This window comes from Macaca nemestrina, chromosome 4 (assembly GCF_043159975.1).
Source record: "Macaca nemestrina isolate mMacNem1 chromosome 4, mMacNem.hap1, whole genome shotgun sequence".
In the NCBI taxonomy this organism is placed as follows: domain Eukaryota; kingdom Metazoa; phylum Chordata; class Mammalia; order Primates; family Cercopithecidae; genus Macaca; species Macaca nemestrina.
Genome location: NC_092128.1, coordinates 137,415,683 through 137,441,220, shown reverse-complemented (window position 1 = coordinate 137,441,220; position 25,538 = coordinate 137,415,683).

Below are 25,538 nucleotides of genomic sequence, written 5' to 3'. Positions count from 1 at the left end.
CTGCGATAACAAAGAGAAAGAAGCTTTCTGAGAAACATCTTTCTGTTCTGTGAAATCATCTCACAGAGTTACAGCTTTCCCCTCAAGAAGCCTTTCGCTAAGACAGTTCTTGTGGAATTGGCAAAGTGATATTTGGAAGCCCATAGAGGGCTATGGTGAAAAAGGAAATATCCTCAGATGAAATCTGGAAAGAAGCTTTCTGAGAAACTGCTTAGTGTTCTGTGAATTCATCTCACAGAGTTACATCTGTATTTCGTGGATCTCTTTGCTAGCCTTATTTCTGTGGAATCTGAGAACAGATATTTCGGATCCCTTTGAAGACTATAGGGCCAAAGGAAATATCCTCCGATAACAAAGAGAAAGAAGCTTTCTGAGAAACTTCTTTGTGTTCTGTGAAATCATCTCACAGAGTTACAGCTTTCCCCTCAAGAACCCTTTAACTGAGACAGTTCTTGTGTAATTGGCAAAGAGATATTTGGAAGCCCATAGAGGGCTATGGTGAAAAAGGAAATATCCTCAGATGAAATCTGGAAAGAAGCTTTCTGAAAAACTGCTTAGTGTTCTGTGAATTCATCTCACAGAGTTACATATGTATTTCGTGGATCTCTTTGCTAGCCTTATTTCTGTGGAATCTGAGAAAAGATATTTCGGATCCCTTTGAAGACTATAGGGCCAAAGGAAATATCCTCCGATAACAAAGAGAAAGAAGCTTTCTGAGAAACTTCTTTGTGTTCTGTGAAATCATCTCACAGAGTTACAGCTTTCCCCTCAAGAACCCGTTAACTGAGACAGTTCTTGTGTAATTGGCAAAGAGATATTTGGAAGCCCATAGAGGGCTATGGTGAAAAAGGAAATATCCTCAGATGAAATCTGGAAAGCAGCTTTCTAAGAAACTGCTTAGTGTTCTGTGAATTCATCTCACAGAGTTACATCTGTATTTCGTGGATCTCTTTGCTAGCCTTATTTCTGTGGAATCTGAGAAAAGATATTTCGGATCCCTATGAAGACTATAGGGCCAAAGGAAATATCCTCCGATAACAAAGAGAAAGAAGCTCTCTGAGAAACTTCTTTGTGTTCTGTGAAATCATCTCACAGAGTTACAGCTTTCCCCTCAAGAAGCCTTTCGCTAAGACAGTTCTTGTGGAATTGGCAATGTGATATTTGGAAGCCCATAGAGGGCTATGGTGACAAAGGAAATATCCTCAGATGAAATCTGGAAAGAAGCTTTCTGAGAAACTGCTTAGTGTTCTGTGAATTCATCTCACAGAGTTACATCTGTATTTCGTGGATCTCTTTGCTAACCTTATTTCTGTGGAAGCTGAAAACAGATATTTCGGATCCCTTTGAAGACTATAGGGCCAAAGGAAATATCCTGCGATAACAAAGAGAAAGAAGCTTTCGGAGAAACTTCTTTCTGTTCTCTGAAATCATGTCACAGAGTTACAGCTTTCCCTCAAGAAGCCTTTCGCTAAGACAGTTCTTGTGGAATTGGCAAAGTGATATTTGGAAGCCCATAGAGGGCTATGGTGAAAAAGGAAATATCCTCAGATGATATCTGGAAAGAAGCTTTCTGAGAAACTGCTTAGTGTTCTGTGAATTCATCTCACAGAGTTACATCTGTATTTCGTGGATCTCTTTGCTAGCCTTATTTCTGTGGAATCTGAGAACAGATATTTCGGATCCCTTTGAAGACTATAGGGCCAAAGGAAATATCCTGCGATAACAAAGAGAAAGAAGCTTTCTGAGAAACTTCTTTGTGTTCTGTGAAATCATCTCACAGAATTACAGCTTTCCCCTCAAGAAGCCTTTCGCTAAGACAGTTCTTGTGGAATTGGCAAAGTGATATTTGGAAGCCCATAGAGGGCTATGGTGAAAAAGGAAATATCCTCAGATGAAATCTGGAAAGAAGCTTTCTGAGAAACTGCTTAGTATTCTGTGAATTCATCTCACAGAGTTACATCTGTATTTCGTGGATCTCTTTGCTAGCCTTATTTATGTGGAATCTGAGAACAGATATTTCGGATCCCTTTGAAGACTATAGGGCCAAAGGAAATATCCTCCGATAACAAAGAGAAAGAAGCTTTCTGAGAAACTTCTTTGTGTTCTGTGAAATCATCTCACAGAGTTACAGCTTTCCCCTCAAGAACCCTTTAACTGAGACAGTTCTTGTGTAATTGGCAAAGAGATATTTGGAAGCCCATAGAGGGCTATGGTGAAAAAGGAAATATCCTCAGATGAAATCTGGAAAGAAGCTTTCTGAGAAACTGCTTAGTGTTCTGTGAATTCATCTCACAGAGTTACATCTGTATTTCGTGGATCTCTTTGCTAGCCTTATTTCTGTGGAATCTGAGAACAGATATTTCGGATCCCTTTGAAGACTATAGGGCCAAAGGAAATATCCTCCGATAACAAAGAGAAAGAAGCTTTCTGAGAAACTTCTTTGTGTTCTGTGAAATCATCTCACAGAATTACAGCTTTCCCCTCAAGAAGCCTTTCGCTAAGACAGTTCTTGTGGAATTGGCAAAGTGATATTTGGAAGCCCCTAGAGGGCTATGGTGAAAAAGGAAATATCCTCAGATGAAATCTGGAAAGAAGCTTTCTGAGAAACTGCTTAGTGTTCTGTGAATTCATCTCACAGAGTTACATCTGTATTTCGTGGATATCTTTGGTAGCCTTATTTCTGTGGAATCTGAGAACAGATATTTCGGATCCCTTTGAAGACTATAGGGCCAAAGGAAATATCCTGCGATAACAAAGAGAAAGAAGCTTTCTGAGAAACTTCTTTCTGTTCTGTGAAATCATCTCACAGAGTTACAGCTTTCCCCTCAAGAAGCCTTTCGCTAAGACAGTTCTTGTGGAATTGGCAAAGTGATATTTGGAAGCCCATAGAGGGCTATGGTGAAAAAGGAAATATCCTCAGATGAAATCTGGAAAGAAGCTTTCTGAGAAACTGCTTAGTGTTCTGTGAATTCATCTCACAGAGTTACATCTGTATTTCGTGGATCTCTTTGCTAGCCTTATTTCTGTGGAATCTGAGAAAAGATATTTCGGATCCCTTTGAAGACTATAGGGCCAAAGGAAATATCCTCCGATAACAAAGAGAAAGAAGCTTTCTGAGAAACTTCTTTGTGTTCTGTGAAATCATCTCACAGAGTTACAGCTTTCCCCTCAAGAAGCCTTTCGCTAAGACAGCTCTTGTGGAATTGGCAAAGTGATATTTGGAAGCCCATAGCGGGCTATGGTGACAAAGGAAATATCCTCAGATGAAATCTGGAAAGAAGCTTTCTGAGAAACTGCTTAGTGTTCTGTGAATTCATCTCACAGAGTTACATCTGTATTTCGTGGATCTCTTTGCTAGCCTTATTTCTGTGGAAGCTGAAAACAGATATTTCGGATCCCTTTGAAGACTATAGGGCCAAAGGAAATATCCTGCGATAACAAAGAGAAAGAAGCTTTCGGAGAAACTTCTTTCTGTTCTCTGAAATCATGTCACAGAGTTACAGCTTTCCCCTCAAGAAGCCTTTCGCTAAGACAGTTCTTGTGGAATTGGCAAAGTGATATTTGGAAGCCCATAGAGGGCTATGGTGAAAAAGGAAATATCCTCAGATGAAATCTGGAAAGAAGCTTTCTGAGAAACTGCTTAGTGTTCTGTGAATTCATCTCACAGAGTTACATCTGTATTTCGTGGATCTCTTTGCTAGCCTTATTTCTGTGGAATCTGAGAAAAGATATTTCGGATCCCTATGCAGACTATAGGGCCAAAGGAAATAAACTCCGATAACAAAGAGAAAGAAGCTTTCTGAGAAACTTCTTTGTGTTCTGTGAAATCATCTCACAGAGTTACAGCTTTCGCCTCAAGAAACCTTTCGCTAAGACAGTTCTTGTGGAATTGGCAAAGTGATATTTGGAAGCCCATAGAGGGCTATGGTGAAAAAGGAAATATCCTCAGATGAAATCTGGAAAGAAGCTTTCTTAGAAACTGCTTAGTGTTCTGTGAATTCATCTCACAGAGTTACATATGTATTTCGTGGATCTCTTTGCTAGCCTTATTTCTGTGGAATCTGAGAACAGATATTTCGGATCCCTTTGAAGACTATAGGGCCAAAGGAAATATCCTGCGATAACAAAGAGAAAGAAGCTTTCTGAGAAACTTCTTTGTGTTCTGTGAAATCATCTCACAGAATTACAGCTTTCCCCTCAAGAAGCCTTTCGCTAAGACAGTTCTTGTGGAATTGGCAAGGTGATATTTGGAAGCCCATAGAGGGCTATGATGAAAAAGGAAATATCCTCAGATGAAATCTGGAAAGAAGCTTTCTGAGAAACTGCTTAGTGTTCTGTGAATTCATCTCACAGAGTTACATCTGTATTTCGTGGATATCTTTGCTAGCCTTATTTCTGTGGAATCTGAGAACAGATATTTCGGATCCCTTTGAAGACTATAGGGCCAAAGGAAATATCCTGCGATAACAAAGAGAAAGAAGCTTTCTGAGAAACTTCTTTCTGTTCTGTGAAATCATCTCACAGAGTTACAGCTTTCCCCTCAAGAAGCCTTTCGCTAAGACAGTTCTTGTGGAATTGGCAAAGTGATATTTGGAAGCCCATAGAGGGCTATGGTGAAAAAGGAAATATCCTCAGATGAAATCTGGAAAGAAGCTTTCTGAGAAACTGCTTGGTGTTCTTTGAATTCATCTCACAGAGTTACATCTGTATTTCGTGGATCTCTTTGCTAGCCTTATTTCTGTGGAATCTGAGAACAGATATTTCGGATCCCTTTGAAGACTATAGGGCCAAAGGAAATATCCTCCGATAACAAAGAGAAAGAAGCTTTCTGGAAACTTCTTTGTGTTCTGTGAAATCATCTCACAGAGTTACAGCTTTCCCCTCAAGAACCCTTTAACTGAGACAGTTCTTGTTTAATTGGCAAAGAGATATTTGGAAGCCCATAGAGGGCTATGGTGAAAAAGGAAATATCCTCAGATGAAATCTGGAAAGAAGCTTTCTGAGAAACTGCTTAGTGTTCTGTGAATTCATCTCACAGAGTTACATCTGTATTTCGTGGATCTCCTTGCTAGCCTTATTTCTGTGGAATCTGAGAAAAGATATTTCGGATCCCTATGAAGACTATAGGGTCAAAGGAAATATCCTCCGATAACAAAGAGAAAGAAGCTTTCTGAGAAACTTCTTTGTGTTCTGTGAAATCATCTCACAGAGTTACAGCTTTCGCCTCAAGAAGCCTTTCGCTAAGACAGTTCTTGTGGAATTGGCAAAGTGATATTTGGAAGCCCTTTGAGGGCTCTGGTGAAAAAGGAAATATCCTCAGATGAAATCTGGAAAGAAGCTTTCTGAGAAACTGCTTAGTGTTCTGTGAATTCATCTCACAGAGTTACATCTGTATTTCGTGGATCTCTTTGCTAGCCTTATTTCTGTGGAAGCTGAAAACAGATATTTCGGATCCCTTTGAAGACTATAGGGCCAAAGGAAATATCCTGCGATAACAAAGAGAAAGAAGCTTTCTGAGAAACTTCTTTGTGTTCTGTGAAATCATCTCACAGAATTACAGCTTTCCCCTCAAGAAGCCTTTCGCTAAGACAGTTCTTGTGGAATTGGCAAAGTGATATTTGGAAGCCCATAGAGGGCTATGGTGAAAAAGGAAATATCCTCAGATGAAATCTGGAAAGAAGCTTTCTTAGAAACTGCTTAGTGTTCTGTGAATTCATCTCACAGAGTTACATCTGTATTTCGTGGAAATCTTTGGTAGCCTTATTTCTGTGGAATCTGAGAACAGATATTTCGGATCCCTTTGAAGACTATAGGGCCAAAGGAAATATCCTGCGATAACAAAGAGAAAGAAGCTTTCTGAGAAACATCTTTCTGTTCTGTGAAATCATCTCACAGAGTTACAGCTTTCCCCTCAAGAAACCTTTCGCTAAGACAGTTCTTGTGGAATTGGCAAAGTGATATTTGGAAGCCCATAGAGGGCTATGGTGAAAAAGGAAATATCCTCAGATGAAATCTGGAAAGAAGCTTTCTGAGAAACTGCTTAGTGTTCTGTGAATTCATCTCACAGAGTTACATCTGTATTTCGTGGATCTCTTTGCTAGCCTTATTTCTGTGGAATCTGAGAACAGATATTTCGGATCCCTTTGAAGACTATAGGGCCAAAGGAAATATCCTCCGATAACAAAGAGAAAGAAGCTTTCTGAGAAACTTCTTTGTGTTCTGTGAAATCATCTCACAGAGTTACAGCTTTCCCCTCAAGAACCCTTTAACTGAGACACTTCTTGTGTAATTGGCAAAGAGATATTTGGAAGCCCATAGAGGGCTATGGTGAAAAAGGAAATATCCTCAGATGAAATCTGGAAAGAAGCTTTCTGAGAAACTGCTTAGTGTTCTGTGAATTCATCTCACAGAGTTACATATGTATTTCGTGGATCTCTTTGCTAGCCTTATTTCTGTGGAATCTGAGAAAAGATATTTCGGATCCCTTTGAAGACTATAGGGCCAAAGGAAATATCCTCCGATAACAAAGAGAAAGAAGCTTTCTGAGAAACTTCTTTGTGTTCTGTGAAATCATCTCACAGAGTTACAGCTTTCCCCTCAAGAACCCTTTAACTGAGACAGTTCTTGTGTAATTGGCAAAGAGATATTTGGAAGCCCATAGAGGGCTATGGTGAAAAAGGAAATATCCTCAGATGAAATCTGGAAAGAAGCTTTCTGATAAACTGCTTAGTGTTCTGTGAATTCATCTCACAGAGTTACATATGTATTTCGTGGATCTCTTTGCTAGCCTTATTTCTGTGGAATCTGAGAAAAGATATTTCGGATCCCTATGAAGACTATAGGGCCAAAGGAAATATCCTCCGATAACAAAGAGAAAGAAGCTCTCTGAGAAACTTCTTTGTGTTCTGTGAAATCATCTCACAGAGTTACAGCTTTCCCCTCAAGAAGCCTTTCGCTAAGACAGTTCTTGTGGAATTGGCAAAGTGATATTTGGAAGCCCATAGAGGGCTATGGTGACAAAGGAAATATGCTCAGATGAAATCTGGAAAGAAGCTTTCTGAGAAACTGCTTAGTGTTCTGTGAATTCATCTCACAGAGTTACATCTGTATTTCGTGGATCTCTTTGCTAGCCTTATTTCTGTGGAAGCTGAAAACAGATATTTCGGATCCCTTTGAAGACTATAAGGCCAAAGGAAATATCCTGCGATAACAAAGAGAAAGAAGCTTTCAGAGAAACTTCTTTCTGTTCTCTGAAATCATGTCACAGAGTTACAGCTTTCCCCTCAAGAAGCCTTTCGCTAAGACAGTTCTTGTGGAATTGGCAAAGTGATATTTGTAAGCCCATAGAGGGCTATGGTGAAAAAGGAAATATCCTCAGATGATATCTGGAAAGAAGCTTTCTGAGAAACTGCTTAGTGTTCTGTGAATTCATCTCACAGAGTTACATCTGTATTTCGTGGATCTCTTTGCTAGCCTTATTTGTGTGGAATCTGAGAACAGATATTTCGGATCCCTTTGAAGACTATAGGGCCAAAGGAAATATCCTCCGATAACAAAGAGAAAGAAGCTTTCTGAGAAACTTCTTTCTGTTCTGTGAAATCATCTCACAGAGTTACAGCTTTCCCCTCAAGAAGCCTTTCGCTAAGACAGTTCTTGTGGAATTGGCAAAGTGATATTTGGAAGCCCATAGAGGGCTATGGTGAAAAAGGAAATATCCTCAGATGAAATCTGGAAAGAAGCTTTCTGAGAAACTGCTTAGTGTTCTGTGAATTCATCTCACAGAGTTACATCTGTATTTCGTGGATCTCTTTGCTAGCCTTATTTCTGTGGAATCTGAGAACAGATATTTCGGATCCCTTTGAAGACTATAGGGCCAAAGGAAATATCCTCCGATAACAAAGAGAAAGAAGCTTTCTGAGAAACTTCTTTGTGTTCTGTGAAATCATCTCACAGAGTTACAGCTTTCCCCTCAAGAAGCCTTTCGCTAAGACAGTTCTTGTGGAATTGGCAAAGTGATATTTGGAAGCCCATAGAGGGCTATGGTGAAAAAGGAAATATCCTCAGATGAAATCTGGAAAGAAGCTTTCTGAGAAACTGCTTAGTGTTCTGTGAATTCATCTCACAGTGTTACATCTGTATTTCGTGGATCTCTTTGCTAGCCTTATTTCTGTGGAAGCTGAAAACAGATATTTCGGATCCCTTTGAAGACTATAGGGCCAAAGGAAATATCCTGCGATAACAAAGAGAAAGAAGCTTTCTGAGAAACTTCTTTGTGTTCTGTGAAATCATCTCACAGAATTACAACTTTCCCCTCAAGAAGCCTTTCGCTAAGACAGTTCTTGTGGAATTGGCAAAGTGATATTTGGAAGCCCATAGAGGGCTATGGTGAAAAAGGAAATATCCTCAGATGAAATCTGGAAAGAAGCTTTCTGAGAAACTGCTTAGTGTTCTGTGAATTCATCTCACAGAGTTACATCTGTATTTCGTGGATCTCTTTGCTAGCCTTATTTCTGTGGAATCTGAGAACAGATATTTCGGATCCCTTTGAAGACTATAGGGCCAAAGGAAATATCCTCCGATAACAAAGAGAAAGAAGCTTTCTGAGAAACTTCTTTGTGTTCTGTGAAATCATCTCACAGAGTTACAGCTTTCCCCTCAAGAACCCTTTAACTGAGACAGTTCTTGTGTAATTGGCAAAGAGATATTTGGAAGCCCATAGAGGGCTATGGTGAAAAAGGAAATATCCTCAGATGAAATCTGGAAAGAAGCTTTCTGAGAAACTGCTTAGTGTTCTGTGAATTCATCTCACAGAGTTACATATGTATTTCGTGGATCTCTTTGCTAGCCTTATTTCTGTGGAATCTGAGAAAAGATATTTCGGATCCCAATGAAGACTATAGGGCCAAAGGAAATATCCTCCGATAACAAAGAGAAAGAAGCTCTCTGAGAAACTTCTTTGTGTTCTGTGAAATCATCTCACAGAGTTACAGCTTTCCCCTCAAGAAGCCTTTCGCTAAGACAGTTCTTGTGGAATTGGCAAAGTGATATTTGGAAGCCCATAGAGGGCTATGGTGAAAAAGGAAATATCCTCAGATGAAATCTGGAAAGAAGCTTTCTGAGAAACTGCTTAGTGTTCTGTGAATTCATCTCACAGAGTTACATCTGTATTTCGTGGATCTCTTTGCTAGCCTTATTTCTGTGGAATCTGAGAACAGATATTTCGGATCCCTTTGAAGACTATAGGGCCAAAGGAAATATCCTCCGATAACAAAGAGAAAGAAGCTTTCTGAGAAACTTCTTTGTGTTCTGTGAAATCATCTCACAGAATTACAGCTTTCCCCTCAAGAAGCCTTTCGCTAAGACAGTTCTTGTGGAATTGGCAAAGTGATATTTGGAAGCCCATAGAGGGCTATGGTGAAAAAGGAAATATCCTCAGATGAAATCTGGAAAGAAGCTTTCTTAGAAACTGCTTAGTGTTCTGTGAATTCATCTCACAGAGTTACATCTGTATTTCGTGGAAATCTTTGGTAGCCTTATTTCTGTGGAATCTGAGAACAGATATTTCGGATCCCTTTGAAGACTATAGGGCCAAAGGAAATATCCTGCGATAACAAAGAGAAAGAAGCTTTCTGAGAAACATCTTTCTGTTCTGTGAAATCATCTCACAGAGTTACAGCTTTCCCCTCAAGAAGCCTTTCGCTAAGACAGTTCTTGTGGAATTGGCAAAGTGATATTTGGAAGCCCATAGAGGGCTATGGTGAAAAAGGAAATATCCTCAGATGAAATCTGGAAAGAAGCTTTCTGAGAAACTGCTTAGTGTTCTGTGAATTCATCTCACAGAGTTACATCTGTATTTCGTGGATCTCTTTGCTAGCCTTATTTCTGTGGAATCTGAGAACAGATATTTCTGATCCCTTTGAAGACTATAGGGCCAAAGGAAATATCCTCCGATAACAAAGAGAAAGAAGCTTTCTGAGAAACTTCTTTGTGTTCTGTGAAATCATCTCACAGAGTTACAGCTTTCCCCTCAAGAACCCTTTAACTGAGACAGTTCTTGTGTAATTGGCAAAGAGATATTTGGAAGCCCATAGAGGGCTATGGTGAAAAAGGAAATATCCTCAGATGAAATCTGGAAAGAAGCTTTCTGAGAAACTGCTTAGTGTTCTGTGAATTCATCTCACAGATTTACATATGTATTTCGTGGATCTCTTTGCTAGCCTTATTTCTGTGGAATCTGAGAAAAGATATTTCGGATCCCTTTGAAGACTATAGGGCCAAAGGAAATATCCTCCGATAACAAAGAGAAAGAAGCTTTCTGAGAAACTTCTTTGTGTTCTGTGAAATCATCTCACAGAGTTACAGCTTTCCCCTCAAGAACCCTTTAACTGAGACAGTTCTTGTGTAATTGGCAAAGAGATATTTGGAAGCCCATAGAGGGCTATGGTGAAAAAGGAAATATCCTCAGATGAAATCTGGAAAGAAGCTTTCTGATAAACTGCTTAGTGTTCTGTGAATTCATCTCACAGAGTTACATATGTATTTCGTGGATCTCTTTGCTAGCCTTATTTCTGTGGAATCTGAGAAAAGATATTTCGGATCCCTATGAAGACTATAGGGCCAAAGGAAATATCCTCCGATAACAAAGAGAAAGAAGCTCTCTGAGAAACTTCTTTGTGTTCTGTGAAATCATCTCACAGAGTTACAGCTTTCCCCTCAAGAAGCCTTTCGCTAAGACAGTTCTTGTGGAATTGGCAAAGTGATATTTGGAAGCCCATAGAGGGCTATGGTGACAAAGGAAATATGCTCAGATGAAATCTGGAAAGAAGCTTTCTGAGAAACTGCTTAGTGTTCTGTGAATTCATCTCACAGAGTTACATCTGTATTTCGTGGATCTCTTTGCTAGCCTTATTTCTGTGGAAGCTGAAAACAGATATTTCGGATCCCTTTGAAGACTATAGGGCCAAAGGAAATATCCTGCGATAACAAAGAGAAAGAAGCTTTCAGAGAAACTTCTTTCTGTTCTCTGAAATCATGTCACAGAGTTACAGCTTTCCCCTCAAGAAGCCTTTCGCTAAGACAGTTCTTGTGGAATTGGCAAAGTGATATTTGTAAGCCCATAGAGGGCTATGGTGAAAAAGGAAATATCCTCAGATGATATCTGGAAAGAAGCTTTCTGAGAAACTGCTTAGTGTTCTGTGAATTCATCTCACAGAGTTACATCTGTATTTCGTGGATCTCTTTGCTAGCCTTATTTGTGTGGAATCTGAGAACAGATATTTCGGATCCCTTTGAAGACTATAGGGCCAAAGGAAATATCCTGCGATAACAAAGAGAAAGAAGCTTTCTGAGAAACTTCTTTCTGTTCTGTGAAATCATCTCACAGAGTTACAGCTTTCCCCTCAAGAACCCTTTAACTGAGACAGTTCTTGTGTAATTGGCAAAGAGATATTTGGAAGCCCATAGAGGGCTATGGTGAAAAAGGAAATATCCTCAGATGAAATCTGGAAAGAAGCTTTCTGAGAAACTGCTTAGTGTTCTGTGAATTCATCTCACAGAGTTACATCTGTATTTCGTGGATCTCTTTGCTAGCCTTATTTCTGTGGAATCTGAGAACAGATATTTCGGATCCCTTTGAAGACTATAGGGCCAAAGGAAATATCCTCCGATAACAAAGAGAAAGAAGCTTTCTGGAAACTTCCTTGTGTTCTGTGAAATCATCTCACAGAGTTACAGCTTTCCCCTCAAGAACCCTTTAACTGAGACAGTTCTTGTGTAATTGGCAAAGAGATATTTGGAAGCCCATAGAGGGCTATGGTGAAAAAGGAAATATCCTCAGATGAAATCTGGAAAGAAGCTTTCTGAGAAACTGCTTAGTGTTCTGTGAATTCATCTCACAGAGTTACATCTGTATTTCGTGGATCTCTTTGCTAGCCTTATTTCTGTGGAATCTGAGAAAAGATATTTCGGATCCCTATGAAGACTATAGGGTCAAAGGAAATATCCTCCGATAACAAAGAGAAAGAAGCTTTCTGAGAAACTTCTTTGTGTTCTGTGAAATCATCTCACAGAGTTACAGCTTTCCCCTCAAGAAGCCTTTCGCTAAGACAGTTCTTGTGGAATTGGCAAAGTGATATTTGGAAGCCCATAGAGGGCTATGGTGAAAAAGGAAATATCCTCAGATGAAATCTGGAAAGAAGCTTTCTGAGAAACTGCTTAGTGTTCTGTGAATTCATCTCACAGAGTTACATCTGTATTTCGTGGATCTCTTTGCTAGCCTTATTTCTGTGGAAGCTGAAAACAGATATTTCGGATCCCTTTGAAGACTATAGGGCCAAAGGAAATATCCTGCGATAACAAAGAGAAAGAAGCTTTCTGAGAAACTTCTTTGTGTTCTGTGAAATCATCTCACAGAATTACAGCTTTCCCCTCAAGAAGCCTTTCGCTAAGACAGTTCTTGTGGAATTGGCAAAGTGATATTTGGAAGCCCATAGAGGGCTATGGTGAAAAAGGAAATATCCTCAGATGAAATCTGGAAAGAAGCTTTCTGAGAAACTGCTTAGTGTTCTGTGAATTCATCTCACAGAGTTACATCTGTATTTCGTGGATCTCTTTGCTAGCCTTATTTCTGTGGAATCTGAGAACAGATATTTCGGATCCCTTTGAAGACTATAGGGCCAAAGGAAATATCCTCCGATAACAAAGAGAAAGAAGCTTTCTGAGAAACTTCTTTGTGTTCTGTGAAATCATCTCACAGAGTTACAGCTTTCCCCTCAAGAACCCTTTAACTGAGACAGTTCTTGTGTAATTGGCAAAGAGATATTTGGAAGCCCATAGAGGGCTATGGTGAAAAAGGAAATATCCTCAGATGAAATCTGGAAAGAAGCTTTCTGAGAAACTGCTTAGTGTTCTGTGAATTCATCTCACAGAGTTACATATGTATTTCGTGGATCTCTTTGCTAGCCTTATTTCTGTGGAATCTGAGAAAAGATATTTCGGATCCCAATGAAGACTATAGGGCCAAAGGAAATATCCTCCGATAACAAAGAGAAAGAAGCTTTCGGAGAAACTTCTTTCTGTTCTCTGAAATCATGTCACAGAGTTACAGCTTTCCCCTCAAGAAGCCTTTCGCTAAGACAGTTCTTGTGGAATTGGCAAAGTGATATTTGTAAGCCCATAGAGGGCTATGGTGAAAAAGGAAATATCCTCAGATGATATCTGGAAAGAAGCTTTCTGAGAAACTGCTTAGTGTTCTCTTAATTCATCTCACAGAGTTACATCTGTATTTCGTGGATCTCTTTGCTAGCCTTATTTCTGTGGAATCTGAGAACAGATATTTCGGATCCCTTTGAAGACTATAGGGCCAAAGGAAATATCCTGCGATAACAAAGAGAAAGAAGCTTTCTGAGAAACTTCTTTGTGTTCTGTGAAATCATCTCACAGAATTACAGCTTTCCCCTCAAGAAGCCTTTCGCTAAGACAGTTCTTGTGGAATTGGCAAAGTGATATTTGGAAGCCCATAGAGGGCTATGGTGAAAAAGGAAATATCCTCAGATGAAATCTGGAAAGAAGCTTTCTGAGAAACTGCTTAGTATTCTGTGAATTCATCTCACAGAGTTACATCTGTATTTCGTGGATCTCTTTGCTAGCCTTATTTCTGTGGAATCTGAGAACAGATATTTCGGATCCCTTTGAAGACTATAGGGCCAAAGGAAATATCCTCCGATAACAAAGAGAAAGAAGCTTTCTGAGAAACTTCTTTGTGTTCTGTGAAATCATCTCACAGAGTTACAGCTTTCCCCTCAAGAACCCTTTAACTGAGACAGTTCTTGTGTAATTGGCAAAGAGATATTTGGAAGCCCATAGAGGGCTATGGTGAAAAAGGAAATATCCTCAGATGAAATCTGGAAAGAAGCTTTCTGAGAAACTGCTTAGTGTTCTGTGAATTCATCTCACAGAGTTACATCTGTATTTCGTGGATCTCTTTGCTAGCCTTATTTCTGTGGAATCTGAGAAAAGATATTTCGGATCCCTATGCAGACTATAGGGCCAAAGGAAATAAACTCCGATAACAAAGAGAAAGAAGCTTTCTGAGAAACTTCTTTGTGTTCTGTGAAATCATCTCACAGAGTTACAGCTTTCGCCTCAAGAAACCTTTCGCTAAGACAGTTCTTGTGGAGTTGGCAAAGTGATATTTGGAAGCCCATAGAGGGCTATGGTGAAAAAGGAAATATCCTCAGATGAAATCTGGAAAGAAGCTTTCTGAGAAACTGCTTAGTGTTCTGTGAATTCATCTCACAGAGTTACATCTGTATTTCGTGGATCTCTTTGCTAGCCTTATTTCTGTGGAATCTGAGAACAGATATTTCGGATCCCTTTGAAGACTATAGGGCCAAAGGAAATATCCTGCGATAACAAGGGGAAAGAAGCTTTCTGAGAAACTTCTTTGTGTTCTGTGAAATCATCTCACAGAATTACAGCTTTCCCCTCAAGAAGCCTTTCGCTAAGACAGTTCTTGTGGAATTGGCAAAGTGATATTTGGAAGCCCATAGAGGGCTATGGTGAAAAAGGAAATATCCTCAGATGAAATCTGGAAAGAAGCTTTCTGAGAAACTGCTTAGTGTTCTGTGAATTCATCTCACAGAGTTACATATGTATTTCGTGGATCTCTTTGCTAGCCTTATTTCTGTGGAATCTGAGAAAAGATATTTCGGATCCCTATGAAGACTATAGGGCCAAAGGAAATATCCTCCGATAACAAAGAGAAAGAAGCTTTCTGAGAAACTTCTTTGTGTTCTGTGAAATCATCTCACAGAGTTACAGCTTTCCCTTCAAGAAGCCTTTCGCTAAGACAGTTCTTGTGGAATTGGCAAAGTGATATTTGGAAGCCCATAGAGGGCTATGGTGACAAAGGAAATATCCTCAGATGAAATCTGGAAAGAAGCTTTCTGAGAAACTGCTTAGTGTTCTGTGAATTCATCTCACAGAGTTACATCTGTATTTCGTGGATCTCTTTGCTAGCCTTATTTCTGTGGAAGCTGAAAACAGATATTTGGATCCCTTTGAAGACTATAGGGCCAAAGGAAATATCCTGCGATAACAAAGAGAAAGAAGCTTTCGGAGAAACTTCTTTCTGTTCTCTGAAATCATGTCACAGAGTTACAGCTTTCCCCTCAAGAAGCCTTTTGCTAAGACAGTTCTTGTGGAATTGGCAAAGTGATATTTGTAAGCCCCTAGAGGGCTATGGTGAAAAAGGAAATATCCTCAGATGATATCTGGAAAGAAGCTTTCTGAGAAACTGCTTAGTGTTCTGTTAATTCATCTCACAGAGTTACATCTGTATTTCGTGGATCTCTTTGCTAGCCTTATTTCTGTGGAATCTGAGAACAGATATTTCGGATCCCTTTGAAGACTATAGGGCCAAAGGAAATATCCTGCGATAACAAAGAGAAAGAAGCTTTCTGAGAAACTTCTTTGTGTTCTGTGAAATCATCTCACAGAATTACAGCTTTCCCCTCAAGAAGCCTTTCGCTAAGACAGTTCTTGTGGAATTGGCAAAGTGATATTTGGAAGCCCATAGAGGGCTATGGTGAAAAAGGAAATATCCTCAGATGAAATCTGGAAAGAAGCTTTCTGAGAAACTGCTTAGTATTCTGTGAATTCATCTCACAGAGTTACATCTGTATTTCGTGAATCTCTTTGCTAGCCCTATTTCTGTGGAATCTGAGAACAGATATTTCGGATCCCTTTGAAGACTATAGGGCCAAAGGAAATATCCTCCGATAACAAAGAGAAAGAAGCTTTCTGAGAAACTTCTTTGTGTTCTGTGAAATCATCTCACAGAGTTACAGCTTTCCCCTCAAGAACCCTTTAACTGAGACAGTTCTTGTGTAATTGGCAAAGAGATATTTGGAAGCCCATAGAGGGCTATGGTGAAAAAGGAAATATCCTCAGATGAAATCTGGAAAGAAGCTTTCTGAGAAACTGCTTAGTGTTCTGTGAATTCATCTCACAGAGTTACATCTGTATTTCGTGGATCTCTTTGCTAGCCTTATTTCTGTGGAATCTGAGAAAAGATATTTCGGATCCCTATGAAGACTATAGGGCCAAAGGAAATATCCTCCGATAACAAAGAGAAAGAAGCTTTCTGAGAAACTTCTTTGTGTTCTGTGAAATCATCTCACAGAGTTACAGCTTTCGCCTCAAGAAGCCTTTCGCTAAGACAGTTCTTGTGGAATTGGCAAAGTGATATTTGGAAGCCCATAGAGGGCTATGGTGAAAAAGGAAATATCCTCAGATGAAATCTGGAAAGAAGCTTTCTGAGAAACTGCTTAGTGTTCTGTGAATTCATCTCACAGAGTTACATCTGTATTTCGTGGATATCTTTTCTAGCCTTATTTCTGTGGAATCTGAGAACAGATATTTCGGATCCCTTTGAAGACTATAGGGCCAAAGGAAATATCCTGCGATAACAAAGAGAAAGAAGCTTTCTGAGAAACTTCTTTCTGTTCTGTGAAATCATCTCACAGAGTTACAGCTTTCCCCTCAAGAAGCCTTTCGCTAAGACAGTTCTTGTGGAATTGGCAAAGTGATATTTGGAAGCCCATAGAGGGCTATGGTGAAAAAGGAAATATCCTCAGATGAAATCTGGAAAGAAGCTTTCTGAGAAACTGCTTAGTGTTCTGTGAATTCATCTCACAGAGTTACATCTGTATTTCGTGGATCTCTTTGCTAGCCTTATTTCTGTGGAAGCTGAAAACAGATATTTCGGATCCCTTTGAAGACTATAGGGCCAAAGGAAATATCCTGCGATAACAAAGAGAAAGAAGCTTTCTGAGAAACTTCTTTCTGTTCTGTGAAATCATCTCACAGAGTTACAGCTTTCCCCTCAAGAACCCTTTAACTGAGACAGTTCTTGTGTAATTGGCAAAGAGATATTTGGAAGCCCATAGAGGGCTATGGTGAAAAAGGAAATATCCTCAGATGAAATCTGGAAAGAAGCTTTCTGAGAAACTGCTTAGTGTTCTGTGAATTCATCTCACAGAGTTACATATGTATTTCGTGGATCTCTTTGCTAGCCTTATTTCTGTGGAATCTGAGAACAGATATTTTGGATCCCTTTGAAGACTATAGGGCCAAAGGAAATATCCTGCGATAACAAAGAGAAAGAAGCTTTCTGAGAAACTTCTTTGTGTTCTGTGAAATCATCTCACAGAATTACAGCTTTCCCCTCAAGAAGCCTTTCGCTAAGACAGTTCTTGTGGAATTGGCAAAGTGATATTTGGAAGCCCATAGAGGGCTATGGTGAAAAAGGAAATATCCTCAGATGAAATCTGGAAAGAAGCTTTCTGAGAAACTGCTTAGTGTTCTGTGAATTCATCTCACAGAGTTACATCTGTATTTCGTGGATCTCTTTGCTAGCCTTATTTCTGTGGAATCTGAGAACAGATATTTCGGATCCCTTTGAAGACTATAGGGCCAAAGGAAATATCCTGCGATAACAAAGAGAAAGAAGCTTTCTGAGAAACTTCTTTGTGTTCTGTGAAATCATCTCACAGAATTACAGCTTTCCCCTCAAGAAGCCTTTCGCTAAGACAGTTCTTGTGGAATTGGCAAAGTGATATTTGGAAGCCCATAGAGGGCTATGGTGAAAAAGGAAATATCCTCAGATGATATCTGGAAAGAAGCTTTCTGAGAAACTGCTTAGTGTTCTGTGAATTCATCTCACAGAGTTACATCTGTATTTCGTGGATATCTTTGCTAGCCTTATTTCTGTGTAATCTGAGAACAGATATTTCGGATCCCTTTGAAGACTGTAGGGCCAAAGGAAATATCCTGCGATAACAAAGAGAAAGAAGCTTTCTGAGAAACTTCTTTCTGTTCTGTGAAATCATCTCACAGAGTTACAGCTTTCCCCTCAAGAAGCCTTTCGCTAAGACAGTTCTTGTGGAATTGGCAAAGTGATATTTGGAAGTCCATAGAGGGCTATGGTGAAAAAGGAAATATCCTCAGATGAAATCTGGAAAGAAGCTTTCTGAGAAACTGCTTAGTGTTCTGTGAATTCATCTCACAGAGTTATATCTGTATTTCGTGGATCTCTTTGCTAGCCTTATTTCTGTGGAATCTGAGAACAGATATTTCGGATCCCTTTGAAGACTATAGGGCCAAAGGAAATATCCTCCGATAACAAAGAGAAAGAAGCTTTCTGAGAAACTTCTTTGTGTTCTGTGAAATCATCTCACAGAGTTACAGCTTTCCCCTCAAGAACCCTTTAACTGAGACAGTTCTTGTGTAATTGGCAAAGAGATATTTGGAAGCCCATAGAGGGCTATGGTGAAAAAGGAAATATCCTCAGATGAAATCTGGAAAGAAGCTTTCTGAGAAACTGCTTAGTGTTCTGTGAATTCATCTCACAGAGTTACATCTGTATTTCGTGGATCTCTTTGCTAGCCTTATTTCTGTGGAATCTGAGAAAAGATATTTCGGATCCCTATGAAGACTATAGGGCCAAAGGAAATATCCTCCGATAACAAAGAGAAAGAAGCTTTCTGAGAAACTTCTTTGTGTTCTGTGAAATCATCTCACAGAGTTACAGCTTTCCCCTCAAGAAGCCTTTCGCTAAAACAGTTCTTGTGTAATTGGCAAAGTGATATTTGGAAGCCCATAGAGGGCTATGGTGAAAAAGGAAATATCCTCAGATGAAATCTGGAAAGAAGCTTTCTGAGAAACTGCTTAGTGTTCTGTGAATTCATCTCACAGAGTTACATCTGTATTTCGTGGATCTCTTTGCTAGCCTTATTTCTGTGGAATCTGAGAACAGATATTTCGGATCCCTTTGAAGACTATAGGGCCAAAGGAAATATCCTCCGATAACAAAGAGAAAGAAGCTTTCTGAGAAACTTCTTTGTGTTCTGTGAAATCATCTCACAGAGTTACAGCTTTCCCCTCAAGAAGCCTTTCGCTAGGACAGTTCTTGTGGAATTGGCAAAGAGATATTTGGAAGCCCATAGAGGGCTATGGTGAAAAAGGAAATATCCTCAGATGAAATCTGGAAAGAAGCTTTCTGAGAAACTGCTTAGTGTTCTGTGAATTCATCTCACAGAGTTACATATGTATTTCGTGGATCTCTTTGCTAGCCTTATTTCTGTGGAATCTGAGAGCAGATATTTCGGATCCCTTTGAAGACTATAGGGCCAAAGGAAATATCCTGCGATAACAAAGAGAAAGAAGCTTTCTGAGAAACTTCTTTGTGTTCTGTGAAATCATCTCACAGAATTACAGCTTTCCCCTCAAGAAGCCTTTCGCTAAGACAGTTCTTGTGGAATTGGCAAAGTGATATTTGGAAGCCCATAGAGGGCTATGGTGAAAAAGGAAATATCCTCAGATGAAATCTGGAAAGAAGCTTTCTGAGAAACTGCTTAGTGTTCTGTGAATTCATCTCACAGAGTTACATCTGTATTTCGTGGATCTCTTTGCTAGCCTTATTTCTGTGGAATCTGAGAACAGATATTTCGGATCCCTTTGAAGACTATAGGGCCAAAGGAAATATCCTGCGATAACAAAGAGAAAGAAGCTTTCTGAGAAACTTCTTTGTGTTCTGTGAAATCATCTCACAGAATTACAGCTTTCCCCTCAAGAAGACTTTCGCTAAGACAGTTCTTGTGGAATTGGCAAAGTGATATTTGGAAGCCCATAGAGGGCTATGGTGAAAAAGGAAATATCCTCAGATGAAATCTGGAAAGAAGCTTTCTGAGAAACTGCTTAGTGTTCTGTGAATTCATCTCACAGAGTTACATCTGTATTTCGTGGATATCTTTGCTAGCCTTATTTCTGTGGAATCTGAGAACAGATATTTCGGATCCCTTTGAAGACTATAGGGCCAAAGGAAATATCCTGCGATAACAAAGAGAAAGAAGCTTTCTGAGAAACTTCTTTCTGTTCTGTGAAATCATCTCACAGAGTTACAGCTTTCCCCTCAAGAAGCCTTTCGCTAAGACAGTTCTTGTGGAATTGGCAAAGTGATATTTGGAAGTCCATAGAGGGCTATGGTGAAAAAGGAAATATCCTCAGATGAAATCTGGAAAGAAGCTTTCTGAGAAACTGCTTAGTGTTCTGTTAATTCATCTCACAGAGTTACATCTGTATTTCGTGGATCTCTTTGCTAGCCTTATTTCTGTGGAATCTGAGAACAGATATTTCGGATCCCTTTGAAGACTATAGGGCCAAAGGAAATATCCTCCGATAACAAAGAGAAAGAAGCTTTCTGAGAAACTTCTTTGTGTTCTGTGAAATCATCTCACAGAGTTACAGCTTTCCCCTCAAGAACCCTTTAACTGAGACAGTTCTTGTGTAATTGGCAAAGAGATATTTGGAAGCCCATAGAGGGCTATGGTGAAAAAGGAAATATCCTCAGATGAAATCTGGAAAGAAGCTTTCTGAGAAACTGCTTAGTGTTCTGTGAATTCATCTCACAGAGTTACATCTGTATTTCGTGGATATCTTTGCTAGCCTTATTTCTGTGGAATCTGAGAACAGATATTTCGGATCCCTTTGAAGACTATAGGGCCAAAGGAAATATCCTGCGATAACAAAGAGAAAGAAGCTTTCTGAGAAACTTCTTTCTGTTCTGTGAAATCATCTCACAGAGTTACAGCTTTCCCCTCAAGAAGCCTTTCGCTAAGACAGTTCTTGTGGAATTGGCAAAGTGATATTTGGAAGCCCATAGAGGGCTATGGTGAAAAAGGAAATATCCTCAGATGAAATCTGGAAAGAAGCTTTCTGAGAAACTGCTTAGTGTTCTGTGAATTCATCTCACAGAGTTACATCTGTATTTCGTGGATCTCTTTGCTAGCCTTATTTCTGTGGAATCTGAGAACAGATATTTCGGATCCCTTTGAAGACTATAGGGCCAAAGGAAATATCCTCTGATAACAAAGAGAAAGAAGCTTTCTGAGAAACTTCTTTGTGTTCTGTTAAATCATCTCACAGAGTTACAGCTTTCCCCTCAAGAACCCTTTAACTGAGACAGTTCTTGTGTAATTGGCAAAGAGATATTTGGAAGCCCATAGAGGGCTATGGTGAAAAAGGAAATATCCTCAGATGAAATCTGGAAAGAAGCTTTCTGAGAAACTGCTTAGTGTTCTGTGAATTCATCTCACAGAGTTACATCTGTATTTCGTGGATCTCTTTGCTAGCCTTATTTCTGTGGAATCTGAGAAAAGATATTTCGGATCCCTATGAAGACTATAGGGCCAAAGGAAATATCCTCCGATAACAAAGAGAAAGAAGCTTTCTGAGAAACTTCTTTGTGTTCTGTGAAATCATCTCACAGAGTTACAGCTTTCCCCTCAAGAAGCCTTTCGCTAAAACAGTTCTTGTGGAATTGCCAAAGTGATATTTGGAAGCCCATAGAGGGCTATGGTGAAAAAGGAAATATCCTCAGATGAAATCTGGAAAGAAGCTTTCTGAGAAACTGCTTAGTGTTCTGTGAATTCATCTCACAGAGTTACATCTGTATTTCGTGGATATCTTTGCTAGCCTTATTTCTGTGGAATCTGAGAACAGATATTTCGGATCCCTTTGAAGACTATAGGGCCAAAGGAAATATCCTGGGATAACAAAGAGAAAGAAGCTTTCTGAGAAACTTCTTTCTGTTCTGTGAAATCATCTCACAGAGTTACAGCTTTCCCCTCAAGAAGCCTTTCGCTAAGACATTTCTTGTGGAATTGGCAAAGTGATATTTGGAAGCCCATAGAGGGCTATGGTGAAAAAGAAATATTCTCAGATGAAATCTGGAAAGAAGCTTTCTGAGAAACTGCTTAGTGTTCTGTGAATTCATCTCACAGAGTTACATCTGTATTTCGTGGATCTCTTTGCTAGCCTTATTTCTGTGGAATCTGAGAACAGATATTTCGGATCCCTTTGAAGACTATAGGGCCAAAGGAAATATCCTCCGATAACAAAGAGAAAGAAGCTTTCTGAGAAACTTCTTTGTGTTCTGTGAAATCATCTCACAGAGTTACAGCTTTCCCCTCAAGGACCCTTTAACTGAGACAGTTCTTGTGTAATTGGCAAAGAGATATTTGGAAGCCCGTAGAGGGCTATGGTGAAAAAGGAAATATCCTCAGATGAAATCTGGAAAGAAGCTTTCTGAGAAACTGCTTAGTGTTCTGTGAATTCATCTCACAGAGTTACATCTGTATTTCGTGGATCTCTTTGCTAGCCTTATTTCTGTGGAATCTGAGAAAAGGTATTTCGGATCCCTATGAAGACTATAGGGCCAAAGGAAATATCCTCCGATAACAAAGAGAAAGAAGCTTTCTGAGAAACTTCTTTGTGTTCTGTGAAATCATCTCACAGAGTTACAGCTTTCCCCTCAAGAAGGCTTTCGCTAAGACAGTTCTTGTGGAATTGGCAAAGTGATATTTGGAAGCCCATAGAGGGCTACGGTGAAAAAGGAAATATCCTCAGATGAAATCTGGAAAGAAGCTTTCTGAGAAACTGCTTAGTGTTCTGTGAATTCATCTCACAGAGTTACATCTGTATTTCGTGGATCTCTTTGCTAGCCTTATTTCTGTGGGAGCTGAAAACAGATATTTCGGATCCCTTTGAAGACTATAGGGCCAAAGGAAATATCCTGCGATAACAAAGAGAAAGAAGCTTTCTGAGAAACTTCTTTCTGTTCTCTGAAATCATGTCACAGAGTTACAGCTTTCCCCTCAAGAAGCCTTTCGCTAAGACAGTTCTTGTGGAATTGGCAAAGTGATATTTGTAAGCCCATAGAGGGCTATGGTGAAAAAGGAAATATCCTCAGATGATATCTGGAAAGAAGCTTTCTGAGAAACTGCTTAGTGTTCTGTTAATTCATCTCACAGAGTTACATCTGTATTTCGTGGATCTCTTTGCTAGCCTTATTTCTGTGGAATCTGAGAACAGATATTTCGGATCCCTTTGAAGACTATAGGGCCAAAGGAAATATCCTGCGATAACAAAGAGAAAGAAGCTTTCTGAGAAAGTTCTTTGTGTTCTGTGAAATCATCTCACAGAATTACAGCTTTCCCCTCAAGAAGCCTTTCGCTAAGACGGTTCTTGTGGAATTGGCAAAGTGATATTTGGAAGCCCATAGAGGGCTATGGTGAAAAAGGAAATATCCTCAGATGAAATCTGGAAAGAAGCTTTCTGAGAAACTGCTTAGTGTTCTGTGAATTCATCTCACAGAGTTACATCTGTATTTCGTGGATCTCTTTGCTAGCCTTATTTCTGTGGAATCTGAGAACAGATATTTCGGATCCCTTTGAAGACTATAGGGCCAAAGGAAATATCCTGCGATAACAAAGAGAAAGAAGCTTTCTGAGAAACTTCTTTGTGTTCTGTGAAATCATCTCACAGAGTTACAGCTTTCCCCTCAAGAAGCCTTTCGCTAAGACAGTTCTTGTGGAATTGGCAAAGTGATATTTGGAAGCCCATAGAGGGCTATGGTGAAAAAGGAAATATCCTCAGATGAAATCTGGAAAGAAGCTTTCTGAGAAACTGCTTAGTGTTCTGTGAATTCATCTCACAGAGTTACATCTGTATTTCGTGGATATCTTTGCTAGCCTTATTTCTGTGGAATCTGAGAACAGATATTTCGGATCCCTTTGAAGACTATAGGGCCAAAGGAAATATCCTGCGATAACAAAGAGAAAGAAGCTTTCTGAGAAACTTCTTTCTGTTCTGTGAAATCATCTCACAGAGTTACAGCTTTCACCTCAAGAAGCCTTTCGCTAAGACAGTTCTTGTGGAATTGGCAAAGTGATATTTGGAAGCCCATAGAGGGCTATGGTGAAAAAGGAAATATCCTCAGATGAAATCTGGAAAGAAGCTTTCTGAGAAACTGCTTAGTGTTCTGTGACTTCATCTCACAGAGTTACATCTGTATTTCGTGGATGTCTTTGCTAGCCTTATTTCTGTGGAATCTGAGAACAGATATTTCGGATCCCTTTGAAGACTATAGTTCCAAAGGAAATATCCTCCGATAACAAAGAGAAAGAAGCTTTCTGAGAAACTTCTTTGTGTTCTGTGAAATCATCTCACAGAGTTACAGCTTTCCCCTCAAGAACCCTTTAACTGAGACAGTTCTTGTGTAATTGGCAAAGAGATATTTGGAAGCCCATAGAGGGCTATGGTGAAAAAGGAAATATCCTCAGATGAAATCTGGAAAGAAGCTTTCTGAGAAACTGCTTAGTGTTCTGTGAATTCATCTCACAGAGTTACATCTGTATTTCGTGGATATCTTTGCTAGCCTTATTTCTGTGGAATCTGAGAACAGATATTTCGGATCCCTTTGAAGACTATAGGGCCAAAGGAAATATCCTGCGATAACAAAGAGAAAGAAGCTTTCTGAGAAACTTCTTTCTGTTCTGTGAAATCATCTCACAGAGTTACAGCTTTCCCCTCAAGAAGCCTTTCGCTAAGACAGTTCTTGTGGAATTGGCAAAGTGATATTTGGAAGCCCATAGAGGGCTATGGTGAAAAAGGAAATATCCTCAGATGAAATCTGGAAAGAAGCTTTCTGAGAAACTGCTTAGTGTTCTGTGAATTCATCTCACAGAGTTACATCTGTATTTCGTGGATCTCTTTGCTAGCCTTATTTCTGTGGAATCTGAGAACAGATATTTCGGATCCCTTTGAAGACTATAGGGCCAAAGGAAATATCCTCTGATAACAAAGAGAAAGAAGCTTTCTGAGAAACTTCTTTGTGTTCTGTTAAATCATCTCACAGAGTTACAGCTTTCCCCTCAAGAACCCTTTAACTGAGACAGTTCTTGTGTAATTGGCAAAGAGATATTTGGAAGCCCATAGAGGGCTATGGTGAAAAAGGAAATATCCTCAGATGAAATCTGGAAAGAAGCTTTCTGAGAAACTGCTTAGTGTTCTGTGAATTCATCTCACAGAGTTACATCTGTATTTCGTGGATCTCTTTGCTAGCCTTATTTCTGTGGAATCTGAGAAAAGATATTTCGGATCCCTATGAAGACTATAGGGCCAAAGGAAATATCCTCCGATAACAAAGAGAAAGAAGCTTTCTGAGAAACTTCTTTGTGTTCTGTGAAATCATCTCACAGAGTTACAGCTTTCCCCTCAAGAAGCCTTTCGCTAAAACAGTTCTTGTGGAATTGCCAAAGTGATATTTGGAAGCCCATAGAGGGCTATGGTGAAAAAGGAAATATCCTCAGATGAAATCTGGAAAGAAGCTTTCTGAGAAACTGCTTAGTGTTCTGTGAATTCATCTCACAGAGTTACATCTGTATTTCGTGGATATCTTTGCTAGCCTTATTTCTGTGGAATCTGAGAACAGATATTTCGGATCCCTTTGAAGACTATAGGGCCAAAGGAAATATCCTGGGATAACAAAGAGAAAGAAGCTTTCTGAGAAACTTCTTTCTGTTCTGTGAAATCATCTCACAGAGTTACAGCTTTCCCCTCAAGAAGCCTTTCGCTAAGACATTTCTTGTGGAATTGGCAAAGTGATATTTGGAAGCCCTTAGAGGGCTATGGTGAAA